This window comes from Silurus meridionalis, chromosome 5 (assembly GCF_014805685.1).
Source record: "Silurus meridionalis isolate SWU-2019-XX chromosome 5, ASM1480568v1, whole genome shotgun sequence".
In the NCBI taxonomy this organism is placed as follows: Eukaryota; Metazoa; Chordata; class Actinopteri; order Siluriformes; family Siluridae; genus Silurus; species Silurus meridionalis.
In genome coordinates, this window is record NC_060888.1 from 17,471,653 (window position 1) to 17,483,336 (window position 11,684).

An 11,684-nucleotide genomic window follows, 5' to 3' on the forward strand; every position below is an offset into this window, starting at 1 on the left:
GGCATTAGTAAAGACCCAAAGCCTATATTTTTCACGTTATTCTCCTAATCTTCAATAAAATATATGTTTTGGAGAAGCATTTAATCAGGAGCAAAGACAAATAATGTGAACCAACCAAGCAATCAAGACAAAAAAAAAGGAGGCGTCATATTTTTACCTGTCACTCATCTTGCTTTTTAAGATGCAGAGCATGCTTAACATTTAGTCATTCTAAGCCAAGCATAAGATGAAGGGATGTGTTATTAAAAAAAATCAAATATTATTTGAGTGGAAATTTGTAGGCTCGACAGCCCTGTTATGTTATAACCTCTTTGGTGAACTTGTGATTTGAATAGGAAGCAATTTGGGTATCGCCTTGCTTTGTGAATTATTCATTAGAGCAGACAAGTAGGGGATGGCAAATCATTATGTCAGCTAGAAAAATGACAAGAAAACAATATAACTACACTATATGGACAAAAGTCCATATGTGTTTCTTCCCCAAACTGTTACCACAAACTTAGATGTCTTTGGATCAGTAGCATTAAACTTGAACTAGGAAATCCAAACCTGTTCCATCATGACAATGCTCCTGTATACAAGGCGAGCTCCATGAGCATATGGTTTGGAATAAAAAATCTTGAGTGGCCTGCTATGAAGCTCTTACATCAACCCTACTGAATATCTTTACCCTGCATTAGTACCTGATTTTACTAACATTCTTGTAGCTAAATAAGCACAAATCTCCACAACCACACTCCAGAATTTAGTGGAACATCTTCCAAAAAGAGTAATGGTTGTTGTTACAGTGAATGAGAGTAATTTTGGATTTTAAAAGCACATACAAATCTAATGGTTAGGGGTCCACAAACTTCTGTCCAAATAGTGTAAATAATGTGAATGTAAAAAGGAGTTTTAGTTGTTAACGAAATTAGCCCAAATTACTATTGTATTCAGTGTTATTGAATTATTAGCTGATGCTTAGTAGCAACACAGCCAGTAAGGCTCTAACCTATCTGTGATAGCCATCTTCAAAATTATGTTAGTCTGAGTGGAATTGGATTATGATTTGCAACCCAGGGCACTGAATGCACTTTGTCGCACAGCACCAGTCAGGATAGACTTCACAGACCTTCAGCTAGAGCGCTAAAGCAGAAGTTTGCATTGACATTATAACCAGATGAGGTTCTAAACTGAATTATTGGATTACGGTGATATCATGGAAGCCATTCTATTACATTCTATTTTCTATTTGTTTGTTTACAAAGGTTCTGTTGCATCAGACCAGGCCTACACAGGAAAGTCTCTCAGACTCCATGCAGGGGGCATTAGCTCTCTGTTTATTCTATGGGTTGGGACTTAAATAACACCTTCCCACCACTAAAGGGCCCATAATACCCATAAAGGACTGAGGCTGATGTTGGGCAATTTACAGCCAAAACATTGTTTACTGGCAGTGACAACATTTAATGAGTAGGTCCTGTATAAGTGCCATGGGAATACAAACTCCATTTGTACTGTCATTTCCCAATTTCCTAACATTGCTAAAAAAAAAAAAAAAAATACACACTGCAACAAAGGTTTGCCACTCTGGTTTTTGTTGCCAAATTGAGAAGGTGAACCTCAGAAAAGGTTTTCCACTCAACTTTCTAATTTAGATGCATAGTAGTTTCTGTCCATTTCTGGATTTGATAGAATTACTGATTAGCTTTATAAAAGCTTTTCCTTTACATATGCTGAGGTTGTGTGATGTAATTGATTCTATTAAGCATATGGGAAGGGACACTGAGGTATGAAATAATCCTTTTGAGGTCAGGGGTGTGAGATCATTAAATCAAGCAACTAGAATTAAGAGACGTAAATCAGGTCCTAAAATATTGTCATACTGTTTTTAAAATATTGGTACATGCAATACTGCTCAAACAACAATGTGATACATTAATGATTAAAGTAAAACCAGATCAGACAGCACTCTTCATGTTCTTTGGTTGGAGCTCCAAGAGTGAGCAACTTGCCTACCGGAGTGGAACTGGTTTCATGAAGGGAGAGTGTATATTAAGGTAGGTGTCCTCTGCACACAAGCAGTGTTCAAAATCTGACAAACGTTTAGCAAGCTATAGGTCGACCGTTTACTTATAGCAAGGCAACTTATTGCTGACTGTGTCTCTCTCTAGCAGAACTAAACAGCCCACCTGGACAACATGCACTGGCACCGGATTGCACAGAATTTTTTTCACTAGAAGAATGCTATTTGTCTAGAGGTCAGTAGCAGATGTTTAAGCCATCAGTGGACAGTATGTAAAGCAGCCATTGAACTGTGTCAACACACTGTTTATGTGATCTCTCACAAACTTATTATTTTCAAATAGACTAAATCTTCACCCACAACATATATCCAAAAAGCACATCATGGAATATTATCTATGTATGTTTCTGATGGTTTGGACATGTGCAGAGAAGTGACATGGAGTATAAAGGTAGAGGAATGCTGAAGATGAAGCCGCCAAGCAGGAGGAAAAAAGGAAGGCCAAGAAGGAGGTTTATGGATATGGTGACCGAAGACGTTCAAGTAGTTGGTTTCAAAGAGGCAGATGTAGAGGACAGGGTGGTGTGGAGACAGATGATCCGCAGTGGTGACCCCTAATGGGGGGCATCTGAAAGAAGAAAAAGAAAATAACACCAATGTTGCTTTTCATTTGGAACCAGGTCTGACCTGCTGAGAACTTGTCAAGTAGACCCAGGAAAAGATGGCACTGTGACATTCTTATGTCAATTGCAGCTTGGTGTCAGAGCAGGTCATTCCACATCTCCAGGGTCCCCGGTTTAATACTAAACTCATTTTACTGCATGGAGTTTTTTTATGTTCCCCCTATAAATCTGTGGGGGCTTTCCTCTGGGTTCTCTGTAGTTTCTTGAATTGGATACACTACATTTCCCCAAGGTGTGAATGGGTGTGTAAATGTGCCCTGCAGCATTATGGCATCCCTAAACAGAGTGTGTCTCCATTGTTTCCGTGATTGGCGCTACATCCACAATAGTTCTGATAATCTATAGCACTACTCAGGATTAATAAGTGAATACTGAATAAAAGTCATTTGTATGTGCACATAGAAAAATGTTTCCCGATGATCCTATTGCCTTAGGTGTTTTCCAGCCAAGGTTATATTGGCAACAAGCATTTAGTGCTGTTATCTGCTGAGATCAAACCTCAAGACATTGAAGTGTGTACTTGATCGGATGTACCTATCGAAATTTGTACATATGGTGATTTTTTTTTTACTTGTTTCATCTATTTACTATTTACATGGTATTTTTAATGCAAAAAAATATTTGGTCTAGTGGTTAGGACACGATGCTCTCACCGCTGCGGCCCCGGTTCGATTCCCGGTCAGGGAACCAACCCCAGCTATTAGGGTTGCACAAGCCAGTGCACTCTTAGTGCCGGTCCCAAGCCCAGATAAATGAGGGGGGGTTGTTAGGAAGGGAAGCCGAAAGAAAGTTTATTGTTTTGTGATATATATATAAATAAAAATATACATTTGATTAAACTTGAGTGTAATATGTATAGTCTTACATTTTAATTACTATAATAACTTGAAAGACAATTGCACTTTTTTTTTTGGTCTGTACAATATTACTCATTAAAATCATGTTCTTCAGCTGTACACATTAGAAGCTGTTATGTGCCAGGGCCCACGCAAATTTTTCAGAGTGATGAAACCACTTGCATTCAGCCCCATGTTCTCGTTAATTTCCCAGAGAGATCAGAAAGCCTTATGAACGCACATTTGCAGCGACGCATTACAGAGTAGGATGCATTCACCAGGCTTCCACTGACAGCTCTCATTCAATACTCAAATTAATCACCACTAGCTTAAGGCTTAAATGTTATTAGAATTGGATAATTTAAATAAAAGAAAATTTTGAAGAATTGAAGCTGGATTGGGCAAAAAATCTGGAGTAATCCATAGTCTTTAGATGGGTGCTTCAGAACAATACTCAAATTCACAATAAACATGACTTGGTAGCAGCTGGCAGACATAGAAGTACAGTAAGCCATAAACTTATCTCCCAGTGTGAAAAGCTCTTTGTGGCGCTTTAGTTGCCAGTGATGGAAAAGGGATGATTCATGCCAAGCACATCAGCAAAGATGATTGGAGCTTACGGAATGAATTTGGAGTGGTGTAATAATCAGTGTGCCATTCAAGGCTTCATGTGGTGAAGCAGAAAATCCATCCATTGAGATGTTTGCCTATTTGTGGAGTCAGAATAGGGAACATTTTCCCCCCACTGCTGCTATTTTACAAGGTTCATTTGTGCTAAAGTCACTGTGCTGCACAGTACATTGAAGACATTTTTTTGTTGCCATCTGGAGTAGCAATTGCTAGCAAGCACCTGCTGTAAAACATGTCCAGTTAGATAGGAACCCTACTGTAAAAGAATCTTAAAAAGGCTATCTTGAAACAAAATGCTTCTTCTATTTGTTTTTAAGTGTTGGATGTTTCTGGTGAAATACACACTATTTGACCCACTTGCCTGAAATCAATTTACTGAAATCTCCTTTGGGATAGCATAAGCCTTTTTGAATTCAGGCTTTTCTTTCAATTTGAACTTATCTAGGAACCTGTGACACCAAAAGATTTGGTTGTCAGATTGCTCCAATTGCTCTTTTACCTTTGTAAGGATGAAAAGTGAAATCTTAACTTTAGATAATAAGTGTTGAAAAATCTAAGGTACTATCAGATTGCTGGTCTCTCTGGTGAACCTAGAGAATGAGTGAAAACCTTGTGTGGGTGGAAAGAAAGTGCTGGAAGTGCAGAGCCAAGAAAGAGATTTTTGAGAGTTTTATACGAAACCCAAAGGGCATTCTGAGTAATGTACCACACTGTAATTCCTGTGGAGGTTATTTATTGATATGACTGCAAAATGTAGGTTTCTTTAGTGCCACTACCAACTAAAATATGCATGAATATTGCCTAGTTAAACATGAGCTAAGCTACCCTTAGAGATATTTCTAAATTGAACAAGCTGTCTTTTTAGTCATCTGCTATGACCTAGTATTTTAAAAGACAGTATAATAAATAATTATTAACAAACAGTAATGGTTTACAGGCAAGGCTTCTTCTTTGTATTTTTTACTAAACTTTACAAACAGTTCTTTAGCATACTGTGTTTTGTAATTAGCAAAGGGCATTCTTATTGCCCAAAACTGCTACATTTACACTTCTCAATTTATACAAAGAAGATTTTAAGAAACATTTCAGCCACTTGTCTGTAAAGCATTTAATACTATTAGTAACTACTGATTGCTTCTAAACTTATAGTGAAACACAATGTAGTTTCATAGTAAAAGTAAGGAATGTCAGTTAACCAGATTTATGCAAAAACCTCATGCCTTTTTCTAACATCACAATATTCATTTTATCCATAGATAACAGGACTGTAAATAGCGCTGAACTGGGAAATGGAGCATGTCCAACAATTTATAGTCATGTATCTCTAGATAAATAAACACACACACACACACACACACACACACACACACACACACACACACACACACACACACAAAACTGCATGCTTATGTACAAGTATTGCTTTCTCTCTCTTTCTAAGTGAAGTGCCAGTGGTGTTCCATTACAATACAATCAAATCTACTACCAAATGTTGCCAATGTTCTCTGATTACTGCTGAGAATGTTCCATTCTCTCATTGATTACCATCCTGGCATCCATATTCAAGCCTAGACAGTTTACAAAGTTTACGTTTTTTTTTTTATCATACTGATCGTCTGACAATATACAAGCACATCTCAATAAAGTAAAATATCATTAAAAGGTTGATTTATTTTAGTATTTCAATACAAAAAGTGAAACTTGTTTATTATATAGATTTCAAGTGTTTATTTCTTTAAATTGCGATGATTTTGGCTCACATTTAGCAAAAGCCCACAAATTTTGTGAATTGTTGGCCTTCTGGAAAGTATGTTCATATACATTCACTGTATATGTACTCAATACTTGGTAGGGGCTCCTTTTGTTTTAATTACTGTCTCAATTTGGCGTGGCATGGAGGTGATCAGTCTGTGGCATTGCTGAGGTGGTATGGAAGGCCAGGTTTCCTTGACAGTGGCCTTCAGCTCATTTGCATTTTGGTCTCTTGTTTCTCATTTTCCTCTTGACAATAACCCATACATTCTCTGTAGGGTTCAGGTCGGGTGGGTTTGCTGGCCAGTCAAGCACACCAACACCATGGTCATTTATGCTTTTGGCAGTGTGGGCAGGTGCCAAACCCTGCTGGAAAATGAAATCAGCATCTCCATAAAGCTGGTCAGCAGAGGGAAGCATGAAGTGCTCTAAAACTTCCTGGTGGACGGCTGTGCTGACCTTGAACCTGATGAAAAACAGTGGACCAACACCAGCAGATGACATGACTCCCCAAACCACCACTGACTGTGCAAACTTCACACTGGACCTCAAGCAACTTGGATTATGTGCCTCTCCTCTCTTCTTCCAGACTCTGAACCTTGATTTCCAAATTAAATGCAAAATTTTCTGTCCTTTCCTCTGAAAAGACGACTTTGGCCCACTGAGCAACAGTCCAGTCCTTTTTGTCCTTTGTCTGGGTAAGACACCTCTGATGTTGTCTCTGGTTTAGGAGTGGCTTGACACAAGGAATGGGTCAGTTGTAGCCCATGGGTACGTCTGTGCATGGTGGCTCTTAAAACATCTTTCTCCTGGTGGCTCCATCCTCAGCATTCTCCTCCCGATTTACGCCATGTCCCTCCTCTGCACATGTTAAAACGATCTCAATCGAGCCTTCCTCATATTGTCTCCAAAATGTCCTACATGTGCTGTCCCTCTAATAACCTCGTTTCTAAACCTGTCTATCCTTGTCACTCCCAACGAAAACCTTAACACCTCCTGTCTTTTTTCAATGCCACTGTCACTGTCTAAACCATACAACATAGCAGGTCTCACCACAGTCCTATAAACTTTCCCTTTCACTCTTGCAGATACTCTTCTATCACAAATCACTCCTGCCACTCTTCTCCACCCACTCCACCCTGCCTGCACTCTTTTCTACACTTCTCTAACACACTCTCCATTACTTTGCACTGTTGACCCCAGGTACCTGAACTACTCCCACTTCTCCACCTCTTTTCCCTGCAACCGCACCACTCCACTGCCCTTCCTCTCATTTATACACATGTACTCTGTCTTACTCCTACTAACTTTCATTCACACTTCATTCCTCACATCCACCTCTCCAGTCTCTTCTTAACCTGCATCCGCAAACATCATGGTCCAGGAGACTCCTCTCTGACCTCGTCTGTCAACCTGTCCATCACCACTGCAAACAGGAAAGGGCTCAGAGCCGATCCTTGATGCAATCCAACCTTCACCTTGAACCAGTCTGTCGTTCCTACTGCACACTTCACTGCTGTCACACTGTCCTCATACATGTCCTACAACACCCTCACATACTTCTCTGACACACATGACTTCCTCATACAATACCACAACTCCTCTCTTGGGACCCTGTCGTACGCTTTCTCTATACTTCTCCATCAACATTCTCAAAGCAAATAATGAGTCTGTGGTGCTCTTCCTTGACATGAAACCATACTGCTGCTCACAGATGGTCACCTCTTCTCTTAGCCTGGCTTTCACTACTCTTTCCCATAACTTCATGGTGTGACTGATCAACTTTATTCCCCTGTAGCTACTGCAGGTCTGCACATTTCTCTTATTCGTAAAGATCGGTACCAGCACACTCCTTCTTCATTCCTCAGGTATGTCATCGGGTCCTACCGACTTTCCACTCTTCATCCTCTTAATCACTGCTCTCACTTCCTCCTTACTAATCCTATCCACTTCCTGCTTCACAATCTCCACACCATCCAAACTCTCTCTCTCTCTCTCTCTCTCTCTCTCTCTCTCTCTCTCTCTCGCTCTCTCTCGCTCTCTCTCATTTTCTTATTCATCAGCTGCCCAAAGTACTCCTCCATCTTCTCAACACACTCTCCTCACTAGTCAACACATATTCATCTCCATCCCTTATTGCTCTAACTTGTAGCACATCCTTCCCAGCTCGGTCCCTCTGCCTGGCCAATTGGTACACATTCATTTCTCTTTCCTTAGTGTCCAATTTCTCATACAGCTCCTCGTATGCCTTAGATTTGCTTTTGCCACATTCCTCTTTACCTGCTGCCACATATCCTTGTACTCCTGCCTACTTTTCTCATCACTCTGTTGATCCCAATTCTGTTTTGCCAACCTATTTCTTCTTTTGCTCTCCTGTACTTCCTCATTCCACCACCATGTCTCTTTGTCTTCCTTTCTATTTCCAGATGTCACACCAAGTACCTTTCTAGCTGTCTCCCTTATCACTTCTGCAGTAGTTGCCCAATCATCCAGCAGCTCTTCACCACCATTGAGCCCCTGTCTGACCTCTTCCCTGAATCTTACACTCGTCTTCCTCCTTTAGTTTCCATTATCTTATTCTTCTTTCAGTCCTCACTCTTCTTCTCTTCTTCTTCACCTCCAAATTCATCCGACAGACCACCATCCGATGCTGTCTAGCTACACTGTCCTCTGCCAACACCTTACAGTCTCCAATCTCTTTCAGGTGGCATCTCCTGCATAGAACATAGTCCACTCATGTGCACCTTCCTCCACTCTTATATGTCACCTATGCTCCTCCTTCTACTTAAAATAAGTGTTCACCTCTGCCATTTCCATCCTTTTAGCAAAATCTACCACCATCTGCCCTTCCACATTCCTATCCTTAAGACCATACCTACCTATCACCTCCTCATCATCTCTGTTCCCGTCACCTACATGCCCATTAATGTCTGCCCCAATCACCAATCGTTCATTTCTAGGTACACCTTCTACCACTTCATATAACTTACTCCAGAATTTTTCCTTCTCCTCCATATCACAACCCACTTGTGAAGCATAGGCACTGATAATATTTATCATCAATCCTTCAACTTCCAGCTTCATGTTCATCACCCTATCAGAAACTCTCTTTACCTCCACTAAACTCTTACTGTACTCTTCCTTCAGAATCACCCCTACACCATTTCTCTTTCCATCCACACCATGGTAGAACAGTTTAAACCCCTCTCCAATGTTTCTGGCCTTAGTCCCTTTCCATTTGGTCTTCTGAACACACAACATATCTACCTATCTCCTCTCCATCATATCAGCTTCCTCTCTCTCTTTACCTGTCATAGTACCAACATTTAAACTGCCCACTCTAACCTCCACTCTCCTACACTTCTATTTTTTCTGCTGTCTCTGTAGACGTCTTCCCCCTCTCCATCTCCTCCTTCAGCCAACAGTAGCCTAATTTCCACCGGTACCCTGTTGACTAACAATACCTGTGGCGGTCGTTGGTAACCCGGGCCTCGACCGATCCGGTATGAAATTCTGATTCCTGATCCACATATTTGATTTGGCACGTTTTATGCTAGATGCCCTTCCTAACGCAACCCTCCCCATTTATCCAGGCTTGGGACCGGAACTAAGAGTGCACTGGCTTGTGCAACTCTAATGGGTGGGTTATGTATAAAAGAGTATAAATGCCTTTATTTCTGGGAGTGTGCAATATCACACCTTTTACACCACAACAAGTGGTATATCAACAAAATCCTACACACTGGGGAATTCACAACCATAACTAAGTAAATAAATTGTGCACTGGAAGCATGCTGTAGGCTAACCCAGGACATTGTGGTATTGTTCTGTCTGTTCGGGATGTCAAGAGGACATACCTCATGGTCATTAGTGACAGGCTCGAGCCTGAAAGGCTACAGGAAGCTTAAATGTCCCTCTGCCATTCTGTTTTGGCTCCTGTAAGAGAAACTCACTGGCTCTATTTGAGTCCAGGCCATGAACTAATCTAACCAATTTCAGACACCACTGACAGGTGAGGTAAGGCCAATACCAATCTTCTGCTCTAGTTAATAGACTCTGTGTGTGTGTGAGTGTGTGTGTGTGTGTGTGTGTGTGTGTGTGTGTGTGTGTGTGTGTGTGTGAGTGAGTATGTGTGTGCGAGTGTTTAGTGCTATGATTTGTACATTGTATTTTGTTGAGGGACACTTGCTGAGGGAGTTGCTCCACACATTAATTCCACATCCTTCTCCATCTGACAGGAAAGCAATAAACTTTAAGGTTATTCTTGATGTCCATGTGTTAAATTTGCATTGTAATTGAATTCTTATTAGCTCTAAACAAACCTAGTTTGGGGAACCCCAGAAACTGTATTCATTTTCTATACCTGTGCGCAAATTGCTGCACTTGTGTGTGCATGTGCATCACTTGTTTTTCCCTTTTGGATTGTTGCTCAAGGGAATCCTTCTGCCACAATCACTGTGCATGGCTGACAGCTCTAAAGCGAGAGAGACAGGACTCCCTCAACCATGCCACAACCAGCTGCTCTCCGCTGCTCTGCAGGTTTAGCTCAAAGCTGTTCAGCTTGCTGGTCTGGCTCGCGCATTTCTCACAGTTCACCTGTCACACTCAGACAAGTGAGAGACCCGGGGACAACTTTTAGTCCTGGCTGCATTTTCACTCTTGGCTCTGGAGAGAGACAAATATATTGTCTAGAACAGCTGAATCAGCCTGTGTTGTAAAAGGTTGTGCTAGAGTGCTGTAAGAAGGATATTGATTAAAGAATAGACTGTCTTGCAGTAACAGAGATTCATTATCTGAAATCCATGTCTACAATTCTTATAAATACTGTATAGTTTGAACCCAGGGCTCATAGAATAGTATTTGTATTCTGACTTCTATGAAACTATAAAAGTTTGACCACTGGCACTAGTGTATACATAATTGTCTTGCAATATGTGGATTCTGTGTTTTTTTGTATTACAAAATGGATTATGGTTGGAACAGGGTTGGCAACAAAACTTTTTTTTTGTTTTATCTTCAGATTAAAATGGGATAAATCTTGGTTGGGAGATATATATGAAGAGATTTTGCCAAAAATGCAATGAAAAACATCAAACATCATACCACAGAGGCAAAAATGCTGCATAGACTGGGCAATATTTATTGCAGTTAATGTTAGATGGTTGCTTGTAAAAATGAAACAGAATCTATGTCAATAGAAATGTAACATTTATTAAAAAGACAAATAATATAATATAAAATAAAAATAGATTGTATTACTTTGAACAGTTTAAAACCCAATCCTTGTGCTTTTCTTTCACACCTTATGCCTCAGCAGAAAGAGAGCATGCCATTTTTATTGAATAGTGTATATGTATACACAGCAATGAAGAGAATTAAGACATTTTTTGGGGAAAAATATTCAAGGTTGATTTTAATTCAATACACCACAACACAATCTAAAAACAAAAAGAAAAGACTACCATGGTGCTAATAAGACAATTAGATAAAAATGCTAACTGGGCTGTTTGGTATATTTCAAATTTTAACAATTAAAGGTTAATTTGCTTTCCTGTTGTTCATCCCATGAAATGTCACCTACATTTGACAATGGTCCAGATCCTACTAAACACATTTCCTTGGCTGAGACAGAGACAGTAGGCAGAGAGAATGCTGTTCTTCTTTACCCAGAGAATTGATCCAAAGCCATCTGGACTGGCAGGCCTCTCTAATACGGCTCCATATGGTTCCTCATGCCATAGCACAGCACGTGCTTAAAATAGTACTTCCAGTGGACCT